The sequence below is a fragment of the Polyodon spathula genome, chromosome 3 (genome assembly GCF_017654505.1).
Source record: "Polyodon spathula isolate WHYD16114869_AA chromosome 3, ASM1765450v1, whole genome shotgun sequence".
NCBI lineage: Eukaryota > Metazoa > Chordata > Actinopteri > Acipenseriformes > Polyodontidae > Polyodon > Polyodon spathula.
The window spans coordinates 59,658,260-59,680,812 of NC_054536.1; the positions used below are offsets into that span (position 1 = coordinate 59,658,260).

At 37.9% G+C, this 22,553-nt stretch overlaps 1 protein-coding gene across 1 annotated transcript in view; it reads left to right on the forward strand.

Moving 5' to 3' along the window:
- LOC121313263 (zinc finger protein ZFPM2-like) overlaps positions 1–22,553 on the forward strand; it is a 170,336-nt gene that overhangs the window by 121,671 nt on the left and 26,112 nt on the right. The gene's annotated exons all lie outside the window — the stretch shown is intronic.

Genomic DNA, 22,553 nt, shown 5'->3' on the forward strand with positions numbered 1-22,553 from the left:
TTAGTTGTCAACGTCCGAGACTTAAACCAATAGAAGCCAGTAGAAGTAATTTGATTGAGCTAATGTGTCCAGAGACAAAAGCGAGAGCTCTTAACGAAAGATGAGGTCAAATATCAATGACCGCTGTCGAGGATATTAATGCTATTATAAAACAAGCTAATGTTTAATATGTATGAGGCTTCGGTTACTTGAAATATATGCCACAGTTTAAAGCAAGTTTGAAGATTCTGAAGAGGGCATCTGCCATAAGATAATGAGTGCTCTACATGGACCCAGATTGGCTGAGACGAGGTGGATTGAACAATAAAGTCTCGGTCACTGTCAGATTTAAGGTGACAGTAGAGGTAGAGCCAGGGATGGCTAGTCTGTAGAGTATATGACTAGTTTTGTTCTGTTACATTTTGATGGTGATAATTAAACACTTGGTCACGCCTATAGAAAAATACATTCAATTTTCCTTTTCTGAATGGAACGTCGTATCTTTTGCTCTGACACAAAGTAAATCATTGTCTGAACTTTGATTTGAAAGCCAGAGATTTTTCTCTCTCCCGATTCTCTTCCACTAATCACTAGACCACACTGGGGAGTTATCCGCTTAAGCAGCTGCTCAACGTCATGCTCTTTATCATGAAATCATTCAAGTTTTGACAAGCTGTGAAAAAAGATTATTCAGTTCTCTTAGATTTTAATCTGTTAGTAGGGAGATACACTATATGAAACAAAAAGGGTAATACCATGATTTATGGGCCTTTTTAAGTCTTTATAATTCTTTAATATCTCTCCGGTATTTATGCATTAGTCTCATGATATCAGTCAGCTTGCCCGTCATGGCTGTTTATACAGGTATTAAGTTGTCAAATAAATATCTTTTTAACCTTGGTTTCTGGACCCTTGACTTCCTACGCAAGTCCAATAAGGGACTGGAAAGATAATGATAATACTGGAAATATAGTTTATATGTATACACATGATTTAACCCCTGTATATATATATATATATATATATATATATATATATATATATATATATATATATATATATATATATATAATTAAATTTACTTACAGGTGATTTATTAAAGTTGATTTGTACAGCTGTGACACTTAATCTAAAGTAATGGAAGTCCTGTGGAGCCAAGCTATTCTGTGTATAAAATGTTGCTTCATGTATGAGGCAACAAATTCAAAGGGAACTTCAATAAATAGCACCTTAAACTTAATACAAGTCAAACACCTACACAACAGACATGACAATGCTTGAGTTTGACATCTGGTGTGCAGACACTTCTGTGACTCTATCAGCTTGCAAGATGCTTAACTGTGACTCTCTCACAGAATGCAAGAGGGGGCTGGGGGAAGGAGTCTTCAATATTTACTTCCCAACATTTGATAATTGGAATTTTTCTTTTTGTTTTCTGATATGAAAAGCACTGTTATTCAGAACGACTGGCAAATCTCAATTTACAGCTTCTGCATCTGAAATTGAATTGAACCGCTTCTGGCTCCATTCCCAATGAAAATGACTTTCATATAGACTGTCTATTAAAACGGAAGTAACATTACTTTCTGGAACTTTGCCTGTGTTCAGTTGAGAGAGCTGCTGATTAGAGATGAAGATGGCATACTGTCACATCCCTCATGGAAATACGAGGGTGCCTTGTGAGTGGGTTTCCAGTGATCTGATTCTTTAAGGATCATTCTTTGATTTACTGCTTGTGATAATGGTACGATGACATTATTCTATGTGATACAGAGTTCTTACTTGTGTTTATTAGTATTGATCTTCTTAAAAAGATATTCAAAAGATATTCCATCCTTTGTTTTATTAACTAGAGTATCTGATCAGTCAGAGTCTGAAAAATAGTAAATGTGATAACATTTAATTTATTGCTCTTAAAGTCAACTTTCAGGTTTCTAAGGAAATTCAGTTAAAAGCAAAAACAAAAATGAAATTACAAGATGACAAGGTCAGGCAAATTAGCAAAATGATGCAGATGTTCTTTTTGCTGGCAGGAGTCTCACATACAGTAACATCTCTGACTATCAGAAATACATTCCATTTGTTTAAATTATCACTACATGTATACAATATAGCTGCAAGTCCAGGTAAGAGACACAGGAGGAACAATCTTTAGCATTGGCCTATGAGGTCACACAGTATGAAACTAAATGGTTTGTGAATGTGATAAATTCCCTTTACTGAAAGGTAAATGATGATATGATATGTCTATTTCGGGCAGTCGTGCTCTAGTCTTTTATAAAGAGGCCAGGTCCCAGTGCTTGGGTAAGGGAATGCAGCGTCTTTAATTTGCTAAGTCCACTGGGTTCATGTGACAAAGTGGCTGAGTGTATGCAGGTGCAGGGGTGATGCAGTGCGGTAATGAAACAGACAAAGAGGTTTAATCCGGTTTGGAAAAGAGGTCTTTTATTTTTGTATAGAGGTCTGGTGACCAATAACAATAACAGTAACAGTAATGGGTTTGTAGATCCAAACAATAACAATAAACCACACGTATCCGCCCCACAATAATACATACACGGTTACCAGACATGGGTGAGTGCAGTAGTGCTCGTGGTGGGTGATACAGTTTATGTTTTTGACAGTAATGCAGTGCTGTTCTGGCTTTAGTGCTGGCCCTCTGCGACAGCTCCAGAATCGTGTTAGCTGTCTAATGTAGTATTAAAAACAAGGTGATTACACAGAGACAAACAAACAAAAAACACTCACAATACTGCTTTCACTGTTACGGGGTCTTTCACAGTACTTCTCAGTTTAATGCACAAAACCAAATACGAAGGAACAGATTGCAATTCTCCGTCCCCTTTTATTGTGTCACACATGACCCCTTGGTAAACGAGTGCAACCGCCTCTCCAATCTGCGGCTGCCATATCGTTTCCCTTCCTGGTCAATGCGTTATTGCAACGGAGTCTCGCCCCCTTCTTAGTGGGCCAACTTCTCTTGAGCCCTGGGAAAGAACTGTCAGACCAGCTCATCCAAGGAACTCTGTTCTCGCTGCTTAGCGCCCTCACAGGTCGGGAGGGAGATTTACAATCAAGAATCATTGTATTTCTGTCACAGTTCAATATTGCAGCTATGGGTTGTTTAAAGGGAAAATCTGGGCACATACTGAGCTGTGATGTTTAATTTCTTCCCTTTCTGAGAGCACCTCAATACAGAAACACACATTGCTGGGGTATTGTTTATTTATATTTCTGTTCATGGGTGGAAACATATCGGAAACAGCCAGAAATCGGACTCAGAACACTTTGGATTATTGTAGAACTTTATTATAAGATTTCCATTACATGAGAGTAAATGTTAAAAACTTCATGCTGACGTGAACTTGGCTCTCACCAAGATAAACAGATATTCATGTTCTAAATTGGATGTTCCAAACAGAATTAAAACAGCATAACATTATAATATTGGTGTTCTACAGTACTCTAGCCATGTTTCCCTTGTCTAAAACAAACCCCCAATAAGAGCATTTACTAAAATGGTGCAAAACAAATTTCAAAAAATGTAGTGCCTGTATTGTAAGCCTGTTTCTTGTATTACATACACACAACCAGTTCTGCAGTTTATACGTCAGTCATCCATAACTAAAACTCTTGACTTCCCTGCAGAAACTCATTATCAAGAAATCCACATGAAACAACCACAATTGCTCTTTATACTCCAGAAGCTACACTTAACGACTGGAGTTTTAGGAACTAGCACTACCCGGTAAACTAAACAAGTGCTAAACATTGACACACTTCATAGTTGGAGTATTAAATTTGGGGTATTGTGGGTAAAAACTGATCCATAGACAGTTCTTCATGGATGCTTAACCACAGACTTGACTTGATTTATAAACAAGCAACCATAGAAAAAACAACAACAAAAAAAAAAAACATAATTACGCAGCAGTGCTGAATTACAGGACCAAATGTGAAAACAACATCCCTGGCATTGTGGAAAATGCTTTAACTGGAATCAAAGGACTGTGCCAGACTTAGCTCATCTCAAACTGTAATGTTCTGTAGTAATGTTTTTTTGTTCACATGGTGCTGCGTTTATAAATTACACTGTCTGTTACTAAGCTACCTATTGCACACTTGAATACCAGTCAGTGGTGCTTTGCAATGCTGCTGTGGAGAAACATGTTCTTAACCGAGCTATTAGCCAGTTACTTTTCAGTTACAGATCTGCTTAATACCTGTTCTAGCCCAAGAATCATGATTTTGTTTCCTAACAGTAGCCAACTGATTTTATATTCACCCTTCCAAACCACTGCACACTTAACAGATTACAGCTCCAATGAGTGAAAGTCTTGTCTGTGCCCATCATCTTTAAAATGAAGCCTTTGTGTGACACCTATATCCCAAATACACTATTGTAGTAAATTTGGTCTTGTAGTCACTGCTATTTTTTATCATATGAAATTCTCAGCTAGGCTATCAGTTTGTGTCTGATTTCAATCTTTTAAACCTGTCTTATGGTAAACAACAATGCTGTAGGTCATAGTTCTGCAGACCTATGGTTTTCACAGTTAATATTCATAGGGCACTTGACTGAAGAGAAGAATGACATTTGTTTCTGTTGAGGTGGAGCAGAAAGTGACAAGACATGGGTTATCTGTATGCCTTTAATATGCTGTGGCAGTGTGTGCGGAAATTTGATGTGTATTCTTAACAGAGAACATTTTTATAAAACTGGAGGTTCTCCTAATTAAAGCATGCCAAATTTACATGTAGCGCTAAGCGTAGCATATAGAACATAATGGTTAGGAGGGATATTTTAAACAGTTAAGAAGATTTAATTGTGAAACTGAAACAATCCTGTTGAAAAGACTGCAGGAAATAGGAGGTACTGAGGTTATTATCTGTTATCTGGAACATAGAGAAATAGTGAGACAGAATAATAACTAAACAACTGACACAATATAAAATTTCATTATCAATGTATTAAAACAAAATTGTACCCTAAAGGAGTCTCTACCACAGCTCTGAGCTGCAGTGTAATTATGTTTAATTAAAATACAACAGAGATCAACAGAATCGTTTTCATTAGGAAATTATTAATGATTCTGCTGCAACAATAATTGATTGCACTGTGCCACAGGATAATTCTATATGGCCAGACTGGTATGGTAAAATATTACACCCTAAACAACAAGGGTGTGTAGTCTTCATTTTGGAGCTATACTGTACATGTCTGGGTTTTTATATTGAACCTCATTAATGTGGACCTAATGCCAAAAAGGGTATCTAGTTGGATTTAGTTAAAATCTTCTTTCTAAATACAAAGTGCTAAAGTTTTCTCTGTTGTACAAGCTCTGAACATTCTTCAAAATATGAAATAACGTAATAGATAAAGAGATAAAAGACTTTTAAGACTAAATAACCACACTGTTACACCGTGACTGTCATGTCATGCACCTCAATAACCTTTAAACCGACCTCCATTATTTCCAAAAGTGATGATGCTTTTCTTAATGCTATATTAATATAATATTAATTGCACACTTAGGCGTAGGTGTACTAAGATGGGCCAGTCGCAGCACAAATATACTGCAGTTTGCATTTTTGTGGCGGCACTTAGCAAAGTATACATTATATCGTATGTTCTAAGAGAAAATATGTTAATGAAAAGAGCTGCAATATACTAATTGAAATATTTGTTGCGTCTTCTTAGCGAGATCTCTATTGCGAAAGTTGTGTAACATTGTTCAAATAAATAGTGGGAGCTGAGTTGTGGTTTGCTGCAGCAGAGGGTGCCCGAAGGAGAACATCTATACATGCAAGGGTGCAAGAATCAAAATAACATTGTTTTTGTTAGGTGTCAGGTTTAAAAAAATACTATAAAATCGCACACACATACATTTATAGTTCTCAATGTATTTTAAATGTATAAATCATTATGCTGAAACAACACTAATGTGTTTTGGGTAGGCTATACATTACATTAAGAACAAAAATATAAATCTGTACAGTACGCCTATACAGTATACAGTACAGTAGTAAAATCAAATGAACACCTGGCACACTTTATTTTGACTTTAGCCTGTAGGCTTCTTGTATGGTAACACTAAATAAATCACGCTGCTGCATTATACACATTGGTGTAATGTGAATAAAAGATTATTTTAAATTGCAACAAAATAATTATTATTATTATTATTATTATTATTATTATTATTATTATTATTATTTATTATTATTTATTTCTTAGCAAACACCCTTATCCATGGCAACTTACAGTTGTTACAAAGTATCACATTACAGATAATAGCAGTTGTAGAACACAATAAAATATGTAGAAAGATCAAGTTCAAATGAGAGAAAATAAAGATTACAGTAAAAAATTACATTTGAGAGTGATTACGACTAAGCAGTTAAACTTATGTACTTGGTTATAAGAGTAAATTCCATTAATAGCAAGTAGTAAGAACAATAAATGGATAAGAACGATTTCAAGTAACAAACGTGAATACGGTTAAATCAAGTACAAGATACAGAAAGTATAATGATGATTGAAAGCAGCAGATGATTGGGAGCAGTTCAGTGCAAGTACAAGATGATGCAAGTACTGATACAGCTGGCTGCCATATAGTCCAGTATAGTCGAGAGTTGTGAGGTTTACAGATGCTGTCTGAACAGGTGCATTTTGAGGAGGCGGCGAAAGGTGGTCAGGGACTGAACAATATCCGTGAGAAAGTCATTCCACCACAGAGGGGCAAGGGTGGAGAAGGAGCAGGCTCTGGAGGCGGGGGAGCGGAGGGGGGCACAGCTAATCTGCCTGCGGAGCAAGGGGGGGTGTAGGGAGATATAATAGTCTGGAGGTAGGAGGGTGTAGAAAGGTAGAGAAGCGATAGGCAAGTGCAAGAGTTTTGTATTGAATGCAAGCGGTGATAGTGAGCCATTGGAGGGAGCAGAGCAGCGAAGTAGCATGGGAGAAACGAGGAAGGGAAAAGACAAGTCAAATAGCAGAGCTGGAGTGGACAGATAGCGGAAGCAGGGAGGCTAGTCAGGAGGGAGTTGCAGTAGAGGGTGGTGGATTTTAAGAGGAATAGAGATAGAGAGATCAGTGGTGGGGGGAGGAAGATGGGGGTCTGATTTGGAGCGGTTGAGTTTAAGATGATCAAGTGCACCCAGGAGATGGCCAAGAGACAAGTAGAGATACGGGAGGATGTGGGAGTCAGCGGAGGAAAAGGAGAGGACAATCTGGGCATCATCAGCATAGAGATACAAAAAGCCATAGGACAGGATGAGGGGACCCAGGGAGCAGGTGCAGAGAGAAAACAGGAGGGGTCCCAGGACTGAACCTTGGGGAACGCCTATAGAAAGAGAGCAAGAGGCAGAGGGTGAGTCACGCCAGAACCCCCAGTACTTGTGAGCCGAGAGGTAGGAGGAGAACCAGGCCAGAGCAGTGCTGGCGTGTCATGCAGGAACACCCATAATTACATATTCCTCCTAGGCTAGAACCGCAAACAGAAACTGCTGCCGCAAAGCATTCCATAAAAAGTCGCAACTAACATTGCTCTTGTTTAGTATATTTCACTCAGGACTTTCAACTGTTTGTGACTATGGCAACAGACGCAACACTTCAGTACTCCTACCTCTTAGAGTATTGGTCTGATTGTTCTATATTTTTTTCGGTAACATATTGCCCATTTTTACTATTTATCAGTTTGGATTTTGGATTTATTCCGGCCTCAATTCTTGCTAGAAAAGTATAGTCTGCTAAACGTGCTGGTCTTTATGATTGATTTAATTGGGTGTCAATTGTTCCGTTCTGTTGCCCTGAAACAGTGACTAGTTTCAAGCCTGGGCTCCAAGCTGAAAAGTCAGAAGCTGCTGTGTGACGCTAGCCACATTCCCCTTAGTCTCTTGCGTGCACAGTAATGGGAACCTTTAGTACAACTTTCCCCTTTTAAGCCTGCAAATTATGGAATAGCTCAAACGAATACAATATTCCAATGCGATTTGGAGTCAGTGCCCCATTTCATTTGAGGATTCCCTGCCACATGCTCTGTAATCCCCCCCAGTTCATTCTGTTGACAGGTTGCATGCCTGGTGCTGCACCGCTCTTTCAGAGCCCTGTTCATTTTACATCCACCTCCACCATTTTAATCCCTTTGACCCTGCACCCTCTATGTTTCCCTATACCGTCATCTTGGCCAGATTACATCCTGCTGTTCTGTATGTCATGCGACTGAAGCCATGCGTTTTCACTCAACCTGTCTGTGTGTAGAACCTTGTGGTCCTTATATATATATATATATATATATATACACACACACACACACACACACACACACACACACACACACACACACACACACACGTATGGAGTACTATCCAATGGTATAAAATGCATCTTTACTCCTGTTTGCCACCTGCTCCAAGCATGAATGGGCTACTGACTGCACAAGTACCTGCTACATCATTTTTCTGATATAAAAAGCTGTTGTAAAAACCTTTGCTACTATACAAATCCCATTCCATTATTGCAAAATGTAGAAGTATTGTGGTATCTTCTACCTACCAAGGGTGGTATTTTTGCTTTGTAGGTGCAGCACTTTTCAAAAATCCATTCTGCATTGGTTGTTACAAAATGTAAGGTTCCAGCAATAGACAGGAAAAGAGCAAAAGAAAATAAAAAAAAGAGATGAATCAGTGAGCTACAATCAAGATGTCTGTACAAACCTACCCAATGGGAGAACAGTGAAAAATATATATGCACTCTATCCTGTCAAAAAGCTTGTGGCTTATCTTGAGAGACTGTCAGTGCTAGGAATATCATGAAATGGACAGAAATATATCAAATTAATAAGCTGCTGGATGTTGTTGGGAGAGTTATGATGCTTCATAAATCCAGTTTGATCATGGCATACACGGTTTAAATCTACACCCTACAAATACATAAGGTAGTGTTTTGGACTGGATTTTATTTTGTCAAGAGATAGACCCTTTAGCTTGTGAAATAAGATTTATCTTTCCACTTTTTTTTTTTCATGCCTGACAAATATGAGAGAGCCTAAGGGAACCTGCCAGCCATTACCACCTTTAATGGAAGGACACAGCAGCAGCAAGGTGAAACAAGGGCCAAGGGGAAGACAAAATGCTATTCAAAAAATGAAAGAAATTGGCACTTGCTTATCAGGTGTACTTCCTGTGTCGGGTGAAAGGTCACAGAGCCCTTTTTCTTTTTTTTTTGTTCTTTTACACAAAGAGTGGATGTTATCTTTTATTGTCTAATCCTCATAAGTCTCTTCTTAAATAGCGAAGTACAAATTTGTGTAACTGTTTCACTTGATAATTTATCTGACAATCATGTACTGTAAAATTGCTTTTGGGTATTTTAGTTATTTTATTTCTCATTTTGGAGAACCGTGCAAAACTGAAGACCCACAGATTAAGGTGGAATTGGGGCTAAAAGTAGCAGGGGTGAAAATGGTTGTAAAATGACCATAGGCTTCCATGTGCATTCTGGTGCTTTTGAGCGCATAAAAAAAAGGCATAACATAATTTTAATTAATAAATCTAATTCAACATTGCAGTTATGTCACAGGACACTTGAACCATAACTGTGAAATTTTGATTTTATGTTAAATACCAGATGGATGTCTTACGATTGAATAGCAATGTCATCAGATTTCAAAAGTTAAGGAGGATTGGACCCAGTTAATAATGGAGATCTCATAGGAACACCAGTTGTGAATATCTTTGAGCCAGTATTCAGACCATGTCCCAAAATAGTGTTATCAGGCATATCTTATTGGAGTTATTTTTGATGCAGTGTTAAAGGTCATAAAGCTAAAAGCAAAACTGTCATTTTATCATTATTGCCAATTAATATCTCATATATTCACTGATGAAAATAACTCTGATGGTAAAGGGGTTTATTGTAGCAAAGGAAAATGGGAAATTGTACATTTGGTTATTTTCAAAGGGCTTTTTTTCTAGAAATTGTATCCATGTTGTATTCTGGTTTGACTTTGTTTCTTCAGATGCTCACATGCTTTGAGTTTTGTTACAGGGGGTTTCTGTTCTTATGAAACAGGAAAAGAAAATCATTAAAACAAATGACACCATGTTCAAATGGTTTAGCATTTTTTCTGAACCCCTGTGTAATGTCGGCTACACCTGCAGTTGTAGTTGTAGTTCTTCCATAGCAAACATGACATTTTAATTGAAGTTATGGGCTCCGACCATTGCTGTTGAGACACCATTTAAAGCTCTGTATCTGCTCATGCAAACAGATAAGGCTCTTTTGTACAGTGGTTAAGATGCTCGCTTGAGTGCGTAATCAAAGGTTAGTCTGTGATACATGGTATGGTTGTGGGTCATGCAATGTGTAAAAACCTGTCCGGCATATGAATACTGTGCACTGTGCAAAATCTCATTATCCATTTAAATTAAGTGGGTTCCCTTTCAAGTACAAAATGTAACCATTACCTAATGGGTGTTTACCTCCTAAAGACCCGAAACCGGAATAAAATATATCAAAGCTGCTTGCAGAACCTGTGACACAGTCATGCCCCGCCCCCAAGGGCACAAAATGACAGCGCTCACAGACCTTACCATTTTTCCTTTCAAGAACTAACCTGACAGGAGAGCCTGTTCAGGTAAGTATTTGTTAGTTTTTCCAACAGGGCTGTTAGTTCATTCTAACAAGTAGGCTTCCCTTAGTCTCGTGTTAGTACAGACTGAGTGGCTTTTCCAGTAGAGTGCACAGGTGGGCATCCCTGTACAGTGCTACCCGCGATAACTGCAAACCGGTGGACCCCTACTGTACCAGTACCGAGGTCACCGACCCGCTCCGTTCTCACATACTGGTAACACACCAGTACCATAACGTACTGACCTGGTCCTAAAGTGAACAGGTACCGAACCAACCCGGTACCGTCCTGGCACCGTCCCACTACCGACTAGGGTTTACATCCCTGGTCCAGTACCAAGCCTGCCTTGTTCGGGTCTTGAACAGCCCTGTTGCTGTCTTTAAGCAAACTGAGGTAGCACTGGTACAGTGTTACTGTACAATGTATTGCTACTTGCATAATGCCTGGGTTTTATTCCTGCGAGACATGCAGTGCCAGTCTGCCTTTTGAGGACTCTCAGATGCTCTTCCTGCCTGGGGCAAGAGCACGCAAAGGAAGCACTGGTGAACCACAGCTTCTGCAAATTTTGTACACATTTCTCCAAACACACACGTCCCTCACTCCTGCACAGCGATCTTCTCTGTCACCCTTTGTTAGAGAGGTGGCTGCGTCCTTACCCCATGGCTCTGTGTGGACAATGCACCCGGGAAAGTAGCCCATGCAGGAAGCCATTTTCACGGTCTACCTCCTCTGAGGAAGAAGAAGAAGAATCGCTGTTCCAAGGAGGTGGGCAAACAGGAGCTTGCGTTCCCATTTGCAGATGTGGAGTCAGACAACACAGTCGGAAGAGCTCCTACCACTGATCAAGAGGGCCACTGCAGTCTTGCAAGTACCCTGGCCTACAGAAGGTGAGACAAGGCAGTCCATCATTGAAGACGAGCCTACCACTTCTCCCAGTGGCCAAGGCACTTGTTACATGCCTTCCCACCGCTCACCATGCTCTCACTGTGTCTGGAGAAAATCAGTCTTACAGAAAGCGTCAGCTCCATTCGTTCTGTCCGGTGCTGGCCCTGACGTATTAGGTTGACAGGGCAAAATGTTGGAGGCAGTCCAAACAATGTTATGTCTGCTATGGGGTGAAGTCCCATGGTCATGCCCTGTCTAAACCGATTATGTCTAAATGGATAGCAGGTACAGTCAAGACTGCTTAGGAGCGAGCCAACTTGCCCCCTCCAGAGAAGTTCACTGCCCATTCCACCAGGAGCATGGCAACTTCATGCGTTTTATTCCAGGGTACATCTGTCAAAGACAGACACCTTCACTACGTTCTACAGACTAAATATCGTGGATCCTCTAAACCCTGGCTTTGGAACTATAGTGTTAAGGGCGGCTTCCACGTCGACCCTTGCAAGACAGACATAGATGTGAGTTTCTCCCTAGCTACTTGTTACTGGGATTTCTAATGGTAACGCAAAAGACAGCCTTTCGGGTTGTGACGTTCTAGTCATTCTGCAATATTGCCCTTGTGTCTGCTTGGGTAAACACCCATTAGGTAATGATTACATTTCTGTTTCAGGGAACCAGGGTTATGATAATAATAATAATATTATTCTTAAATTGTTTTTCCTTTTCTCTTGGGCAGTTACTATCTCAGAAGAGATAATGGACAAATTGTACAATTATCATTTCTCACAGCTACCAGGAAGCATGCATCATCTAGGAAAAAAATGACAGATCCTTAATGAGTTATGACTGTCCATTTGATGGGAGCTTTCTTAATGCACCCTGACCTTAAACTCACAAAATCTTTTATCTGTGGAAAATGATCCTTTAACGTGTATTGTGAAATGTTGGAAAGGAAGCAACTGAGACGAGGAGTCTGCAGCCAGACAAGGAGTTTGCTGATATCATAGGATGGGCCTGTATGTCAGAAACACTGACCTACTGAAAAAAAGCAGAACCTTTATATGGACTTGGATATCAGCTATCCCTCCTTGTGATTGCTCTGGACACCCCCAGACAGACATCACCCCCAAAAAGACTTAACAATTGAAGATATGCTTGTAACCCTTTAACATAAGAACATAAGAACATAAGAACATAAGAAAGTTTACAAACGAGAGGAGGCCATTCGGCCCATCTTGCTCGTTTGGTTGTTAGTAGCTTATTGATCCCAAAATCTCATCAAGCAGCTTCTTGAAGGATCCCAGGGTGTCAGCTTCAACAACATTACTGGGGAGTTGATTCCAGACCCTCACAATTCTCTGTGTAAAAAAGTGTCTCCTATTTTCTGTTCTGAATGCCCCTTTTTCTAAACTCCATTTGTGACCCCTGGTCCTTGTTTCTTTTTTCAGGCTGAAAAAGTCCCTTGCGTCGACACTGTCAATACCTTTTAGAATTTTGAATGCTTGAATTAGGTCGCCACGTAGTCTTCTTTGTTCAAGACTGAACAGATTCAATTCTTTTAGCCTGTCTGCATATGACATGCCTTTTAAGCCCGGAATAATTCTGGTCGCTCTTCTTTGCACTCTTTCTAGAGCAACATGCATACTTCATTCATAGGGGAGGGGGGTTCAGCCTGGGCACCAGGTTTCATGAACCATTTATGAACAAGTACTTTATGGATGTTAATGCCCACAGGACAGCAAGGGACCTTGGAAACAGGCAATATTTGAAGGACTTCTCATAGCCTATTTATACAGGTTGTCTTCTAGCCATTCATGGCTGGTATTATTCCAATGTTTTGAGGTGAATTTATACACAACTTTGAGTTTAGCAAAACGTAAACATTTGTACTGCTTATGACCTTGTTTGTTGAGAAATTATAATTATATCATCTGTCATACTAAAATAAAAATAAAAATGTTCACCTTACATTTGGCTACAGACCAGTAGATTAAAACCAGATTATTATAAATCCCTTGCTGTAGGGACGTCATTTTATATCAGCCTACTCCTCTGTCATTACTCTTTTAAAACAAACACTTAACTAATGAATTGATGTATTTATTTATAAATAAAACTAGCTTATGGTTTTATTGTAGTCACAGTAATATTCTTTATTGTGTTTAACAAAAATGATATATCTTGCAGTATTTATAATTTAGAGCCAAAAAGAACACTCTTTTTAGTTTCAGAATGCACATATTAAGGTGAAGATAGATGCAATATTTCTGAAATTGATCCCCGTTTTAATGTGTTTTAGTTTTATTGGTATAGTCTTCAATGAGAGTCCTGCACCTTGAAGACTGCGATGTTTAGGAAAGCTTTAAGTGGTAGCTCTGAAGCCGGGTATTTGAGCTTTGTCATCATGCTTGAAGAATTTCTGTTTAATGTACTGTAATGTGAAATTCAGTAGGGACAAGTTTAATTGAGTTTTACACAAACCATTTGAGAGTTGCGCTGGAAGGTAGGTGATGTTGAGGTTTTTAATCTGCTCCTCCGGAGAGGCTTGTTGACGAAGTGGTTCTTTCTCTTTGTAAAAAAAAAAAAAGGAAGCCTAAGAAATGATACATCCATGGATAAAACCAATTGGCAACCCTCAAAGGGACTGGGGTGATAAGGCAAATCCAGCACTTGTAGAGAAATAAAAGAATTCAACTGTTCATTAAAATGAGAAACAAAACAAGTGATTGAGGAGGCAGGCAGGCTGTTTCGTGGAGGAGTTAGTGAAACAGACAAACATAGCAAATGGTATCAGAGGAAAGTATTGGAAAACAATCAAGGGTTTGTGAGAAGGATTAATTAGGAGATATGGGACAAATATGGGGGTTCTCAAGCAAAATTAAGAAGAATTCACATCCATTATCAGTAGGGAGGGGAAAGTGTCAAGTATCAATTATATCAAGAATCTCGGTGTTACCCTCGACTCCTCCCTCTTTTACTCTCAGCACATCTCTACTATGGTACACTCCTGTTGCTTTTTCCTTAGGAACATACGCAGAATTCGCCCCTTCCTCACTAACTACTCCACACAGCTGCTTCCTGGCCGACCTCCCTGCCTCTGCCATGTGTCTTCTCCAGGTCATCTAAAACTCTGCTGCTCATCTTGCCTTTTCCTTCCTCATTTCTCCCACACTAAACTGCTGCTCTGCTCTCTGCACTGGCTCTCTGTTGCTGCTCGCATCCAATTTGAAAACTCTTGTACTCCCTCCTATCAACAGACTATTATTTCCCCCTACACCCCTTCTCGGGAGATTAGCTGTACTCCCCCTATGCTCCTCCGCCTCCAGAGCCCGCTCCTTCTCCACCCTTGCCTCTCAGTGCTCTTCTGGTGTCTCCTCAAGACACCTGTTCAAGACAGCATCAGTAAACCTCACAACTCGACTATACTGGACTATATGGCACCCAATCGTACTATTACTTGCATCCGCTTGTACTTGCACTGAACTGCTTCATACCTTGCCGCATTCTAGTACTGATCTTAATTATAACAACTTCCTGTATCTTGTATTTGGCTTTATGTGATATTCTGTACTGTAATATTTTATAACAATTATAAATCGCCCTGGATAAGGGCATCTGCTAAGAAATAAATAAATACATAATAATTTTTTTTCTAATATAATACATTTTATTTTGGTGCTGTAATTTAACAGATTAGTACTAAATTTGTATTCAGAAATTATGTAATAATAACAGATGGATCTCAGTTGCAGGTACAGTATACAATTTTTATAATAATCAATAAACGTAAACTTTGTCAATTAAATCATTTTTATTGAAAAGGTTAGGTGTATGAAAATGTAACTTGTCTCACCGAATACATCAAAGCTCGTCGGCCTTTTCTGTTAAAGATCTTGTAAATAAATAATAAGGGGGTAGGTCAAATGTCCTTGTATGGAATGCTGTGTGAAACTTTGAATTGGTTTAATCAGGTCTGTTCATATCTATATATGTATAACCTTTTCAGTTGTGTCCTGTGCAGTGATACTGTAGTAAAAATAACAGGCAGAATCAGGACTGGGCTATAGCTGGCCCTGTAGTTCATTTAAATATACACTTCAGATATTTGTGATGCAGTTAAACCTCATGCATAACGAACAACAGAATCATCTAGGTTTTATGAACATTTTTATTGAAGCAACCAGATCCCACAGTGCAACTGTCCATTATTGTTTTCGTGAAATAAAGCCATTCATCAACAGATCAATAAAAAATGATGTTGCAGATTATTGTTGCATTGTGCTTAACATAGACCAAATCGTAAATAATGCAGCAGCTATGCTGGTAGTATTAATTATAATTATAATGCAGATAATGCGGATGGCCTTTTATTACTGGAGCTGAATCAGTTTTACAGTGTTATTCAGCACAAGGTCAATGCGAAGTTGCTGGAGCTCTTCAACGCCTTGTAAAAGGCACTGCTTTTTGCAGCAGGTTAGCTGGAGGTATTGTCGTCACAGATTGAAGTGCCTTTATTGAACTTTCCCCCGGGATGTTAGAATTGTATTACCCACTGTAAGTCACACACATTGATTTTGAATAATTGCTTTTGTACATGAGTTTATTATTTTTATCAACATTATTGTTCTCTGTTCTGCAGTGTGGTTTACCTTATATAATTTATTTAATCAGAGAGGCTAACACCAGCAGATTTGCCCATGGGGGGCTTCAAGTTAATTTTATATCTTTAGGTATAGTGCTTGAACCCTGTAGAAATATACACATCATTTTAAATAAATAAAGTAAGTACACTAGTTCCGTGAAATCCATTGCTGTTATTCTATGTATTAAAGGAATAAAAATGCAAAAGTGGGGTGCAACTGTTTGTTTAAAACAAGAGATATTATCTACTGAGGTCAAATACACTTCAAAATGTGTAGTTACCAAATGGTACAACCTCTCTACATTAATACTGTTTTGGTGCACGGTGCATGATTTCCTTTACTTGTTTATGTAATAATGGTCTCTTGAGTAGAATTTTTTTTTAGTGTGTATTAATTTGGGTATGCATTTTGTCAGATGCATTCATAGGTGTGTACCTCTGACCGCAACATGTTAAAATAACCCTTGTCCCCCTCCATGCCACTACATCTTTTAAACAAAAGTGTCCTTGCAACGTACTGGACCAATCACCTACTCTCTGCATTTGATTAACCCAAAATCTTGATTAGAGGCTTGGCGATATTATACATGACTTAAGATTTCTTAGAATGTTTGGATTAATCTCCCAGTGCAGATGTGGATTCCTGTGGTACATGCCATCCTTAACAGGGTTACTAATTTCCACAATGCTGTCACATTCTGTATACAAAGCAGATTTCCAGATTGGTAATCGTTGTAAGGTTTTTACAAGACAGGTTGTTACAGAACTGAGGTCTGCGAAATAAATATATACATTTTGTTAAGTCTGTAACAGTTGCATGGCATTTGAGGGAAAGTAGAGAGCAACTGCTTCTCCTCTGTCCTTACAGTAAGTTGTGGATATTGCACAGCTATTCTCTTACAAGACTTCAAGACCCCACTGTGATCATGATCACTTATTATCCTCTTAAACGTTTATTTAACATTTGAATATCTATCATCTGTCGGGCACTGTATAGTGTACCTTAAAAGCTGCTTGACGGCTGTTAGTTGTATATTTCTTTCATATCACGGCTCATGAAAGCGAAGCATAGGCATTGGCATTTGCATAGGCAACAGGGAGGTTTTAATTTGCATTGGAACTGAGGAGTTAGCTGCTAAAATGACTTTTTCAAATTATATATATATATATATATATATATATATATATATATATATATATATATATATATATATATATATATATATATATAGTTTTTTTTTAAACCTGTAGTTCTGCTTAATTGCTCTTTTGGAGCACAGTGGCTGAATGTGATGAAGCAAGCTTAACACAGTTTTTTCTCTTAAAATGGTCTGCTGGCCTAGGTAAGGTAGTCTGGCGTATCCTTAGTTAGGGGAATAGTAACCATGCCATCAATAATCTCGAGTCCTAATGGTGATAGTTCACAACAAATGGCAGAAATTCAGACTTTAGGTTGTTTTAACATTATCTGGGTTTTAAGCTTTTAACAGGCGCGCTTAACCACTGTCAACCATAGTAAGTGAACTGTGTTGGTTTAATATTTAATAATTTTATTTCCAGTATAAACATGAATGCCGCACACATGTATTCTTATACAGATGCAGTAATTGTTGCTAGAATTTATATTTAAAGAAATGTTTAAAAAAAAAAAACAGTAGCTGCCTTATGACATGTTTCTACTCTGTCCAAACATTCCAAAAACAAATTTTTGGGTGGAAAGTAATTATATATTAAACTGAAATAATTTTTTTAAAAAAGTATTAAATAATTACGCTCTCTTTGCAGGTCCAAGATTGAAACCAGGTCAATAATGCTGAGCGTGGAAATCGGTGCTATCTGCTGTGTAACATATGTGACTTGTGTAATAGGAACCTAGAAAGTCACTAACAACAAATAGTTAAAGTATCACAAAGGTGCAATCAGCCCTGTCTGTTACTCCTTATTTACCATATGAAAGCTCAGCCCATACATCACAGCTGTACACCTCCATATCAGTCACTAACAATTAGGCCAGAAATTCCATTTGGTGTCTTTTGGACTTCATTGTTAACTAGCCAGCTTGCAATAAACTTTCATAAAGCTAAGCAGTGAAAGGACAGACATGCAGAGTTATGTGATTTCAGTGTAATTTTGGAAAGCATATTGTCTAATTTTGCCATCTGTCTCTGAATGCAAAATGGCAGAATGCAACTCATCAGCCTTCTGCTCGTTTTACTGCGGCTATGCAGAACATGTTTTTGGAATCTCCTTCCAAGCAGGATATGTTGTACGTGGGAGCCTGAAGATCTGTTAATGTGAAATCACACTAAATCTCAACTAGCAGCAGTCTGTATTTGTGTTTGTTTGCTTGATCTGCTCTAGCAGCTCATAGCTAAGACAAATGCCCGGTATTAAATATTGCATTTTTGTCTCTTGTCCACTTGGAAAAGGTATTGAATCCAGAAATAGCCACCTTTTTATTGTCTTAACTTACAGTTTGGGTTTTATCTTTTGGGGTTTTAATGACTTGTTTTTCATATTGTTGGAGTGTTTTACTCTCATACATATTGGCAGATATAGCGATGAGTGTTTAGTTCTGCTGCTTTCACCTGGCACTGTCTGTAATATATAGCAGATTGCTGGAGATGAGCAGTCCCTTTTTGCTTGCCCCGCTCTCTTCTTGCCATGTCTCTTGGCAGGCAATCATGCCACACTGTGTTGTGTTGGCCGAACTGGCACAGTCAAAAAAAATCAACTGGCAATTGTTCTTTTTTTTCACCACGTATGGCAAACCTTTTGGTGGCACACATACTGTGGCTCTGTTAACTGACTAAACTTTTCAGAAGAAACACAAAAAAACAAGGTCCATATGTTTCAAACATATCAGTATTAATGAGAAAGGTTGTTAGAATTCTGAAAACAAGGGTGCTGTAATTATACTATTATCTGCAAAACGGAAAGTGATGTCAACATTTGCTTTGTTTTTCTCAATCTTCTTTCTCCACCTCCAGATTTGCAGAGGCCTAATTATTGATACCAAGAATAATTCCTGATAAAAATAAATAAATACATTAAGAAAATAAATCTGTGTTTGTAAGTATTATATTACTTGGGAGTAAATCTCTGAGCTGCACTGTCTTCTTCATCTTCACTAATTCCACATTAACAGAGCGAGAAACACCATACATGCTGTACACTGTAATATTCAGTGGTGTGTTAGACTTATTTTCAGTCCTGTTGTCATTCATTAATATTGTATTAGTATATCACAATCTAAAGGCTGCCAGTACATTTTATCATGACACTGCTGTTGGTTTATTTTATTGGCTGTTGTATTATTAAGTGTATCTTTCAAGGCAGAATTATGATTTTTGTGTGTGTGTGTGCGTGCGGTACACAGACATATGCCTAGAGATACCAAAATAAAATTATCTTGACATTACATCTTTACATGTAACTAGAAATGAGCCTTGCTAATTTAATCAAATTATTTGCATACAGGACACAGAAATGTTGATCAAATACATTCTAAAGCCACGTTAGTATTTTAGAACATGTAAACAATAAAAGGGAAATTTACATTGTGATCAACCACTACAGCAAGAAAAACATCTGGAAAAATCTTTGTAATAAATGTATATAGAAAATCCAACACTAGGTAATGTTTAGGATACAGTAGCCTATCTTTGAAGTAACTAAAATATGTGCTCTATGTTTTGCACTTTAAGGTCAAAACAGTAATTAAAATAACAGAGAAATGCATTTCTAGATAAAAACCTTAATAAAAAGAGCCAGTCATATCTCCAGTCTTAAAATAATCACAACATTTGATCAGCATACAAGATATTTGATCATTCCACCTTGAAGCTGGAACCTGTAATGTGCTTCATAATGGAGGTTATGTTATATTGCATCCTCTAGCAGCATTAGAATAACTAAGCATCAGGAAACATATACAGGAGGACAACTCAATGGCTAACAAGGCTCATTTGTGACCTAATATCCCAATTTTGCCTTGTAGTGTAGCTGATTTCTGAGTACTTATGTGTTGTGAAGCCATGATATATTCTTCTTGTGGAGTCAGCATACCCTATGCTGGGTGAGCTTAAAAGCACAAGGTTTGAGCTACAGTAGATTCAGACATAGATAAAGAAGATAAGTGAATGTCTCCAACTAAGCATGAAATACAGTACATGAGATAATTTAGCACTTCACTTATTTAACCTCGAGTTTCTTTTTTTCTTTTTTTTTTCTTTTTTTTACTAACTCCAAAATATTAAAATTAATAATTAAAACAGTATTACAGCAGTAGTATTGATTCTCGTAATTATTACAGTCTAGCTGGAAAATAAGAATTATTATTATTATTATATTATTATTATTATTATTATTATTATTATTATTATTATTATTATTATTTATTATTATTATTATAACCCACTTACTGATCAGGAGGACGGAAAATAACAAGAAACTTCCATTCCTGCCCAGTCAGCGTATTTACCTAACCCAGCTAGGTGAGGGTCCAGCCCACGAAAAATACCTGCCTGGACCTGAATGTCTCTGAAAACACATTTTCACCACCTTTTGGAGGCAAAAATCCAGGATCTGGCTCTCCAGCCAGGATGTATGGCTCCTGTTATGCTAATATGATTCAGGCAGTGCATGGTCTTTGCAGTTAAAGTACACTTTTATAAAACACATCTTTACATTTTGAATACTTTTTTTTTGTGCTGCTATTCTAACTGTAATCCCCTTTCTCCTGTGTGAAGTATAAGGTTTCATTGGAATTTTAAATTAAATATTTTCTTACTGCTTTACGGATTAAGATATCTTTTGTTTATGTGGATATTGGCATTTCTAGCCATTGCATTTTTGTTTGTAAACTTAAGTGCCACATATGGACCCCCTGCAAGTAAGTGTAGAACTTTCCACCTGCTTCATAAAAATCCTTAGAAACAGTGACCCCTGAGAGCTAATTAGAAACCCTGTGCATAATCCCTGCTTCCAAGTTGCTCTGGGCTACTTGGTAAAAAAAAAAAAAAAAAAAAAAGAAAGAAAAAAAAAGTGCATATCAGAGCTGCAAGCAAGTGAACAAACTGAATTTAAATAGAATCAGACATTTTAAATACATCGATTAGGAAGATACTACCAGTGTAATTTTGCCATTTTGATAAAACTTTAACGTGATCACATGCTTAAATAACTACTCTCGCTCAGTTGTCAGTGTATGTTTGAAGTGGTAGAGTGTGGTAGAAAGAAAAAAAAACGCTGGAAATCTTTCTAAAAGGTATCAAATAAGTAATGCCTTAAAGTGCAGTGATTTAAGTGATTTAGAAGAGCTTTAAGAAGGGTTTTACCAGAGGTGACATCTGTGAGGAGATAGGCAGGTAATGTTAAGAGTAAGGGATAAGAGGCTATGACATTTTGTCTGCAGGGTTAAGGTGTCAGAGTCAAAGCGTGAACTGCTATTACTGGATCAATATTTCTAAGTTTTGCACTTATCTCAGCTGCTGGTTAGCAGCTTTGCTAGATACATACAGGGAGTAAATGCAACTACAAAAGTTATTGTGCTTGTTCTTCATTACTTTAAAGGATATAGAGCCCCCAATAGATAGAATGGGAGGTCCAAAATATGACCCCTGTAAGCTACAAAGACTTGAGTATCAATATTGCTAGTTACAGGGTTTTTTTTTCTCATTTCAAGCTCAGATAACAACAACCTGTTGCAGAAAAGTCCAAAAGGGCTGAAATCGAAAGGCCTTCTCTCTATGTTCTGTATATTTGCACAAGAGGGGCACCCAATAAAAAAGTTTGTATTTTTGTTTTTATCGAAGATGGTATAACAACAGTTTATACAAGACACACAACCTTAAACAAAAGATGCACCAGAAATAAAATACATACAATTTCACTGCAGTCAGTTTAGTTTTATCTTAGGTAAGGGGTTCAGAAACTTCCAAGGGAGTCCCTTTAAGTACCATTAATCGTTCCATCATTGGTGGCATACCCATGCTTCACACTGGGCAGGGTATTTGCAGTGACATCACCTATTAGATAAATATTCTACAGTACCTGGAATCAGCTATCCTGTAATTATCCTTTTGTCTGAATGTGTTGAAGAACTGAGCAGCACTACTGAATTGATTGTTTGCTTACTTGAATGTCTTTTTGAAAGTTCTGAAGCTCGAGTTAATCCTTGCTACATACATATAACAAAAATAGTAGCAATCAACAATTTGAAAAACGGGGCTGGCTTGATCCATACGTATTCATATTCCTATGCAGGTGTTATCACTTAAAAGGCTTTCTAATTACAACAACAAGACAAAAACTTCTTGGATTCTTTCCAGACTCGCTAAATGATAAAATAAGCTTACACTCTCTCTCCTTCTTAATCTCTGTAAAGCACCTTGGAGCCTCATCTCCAAAATACA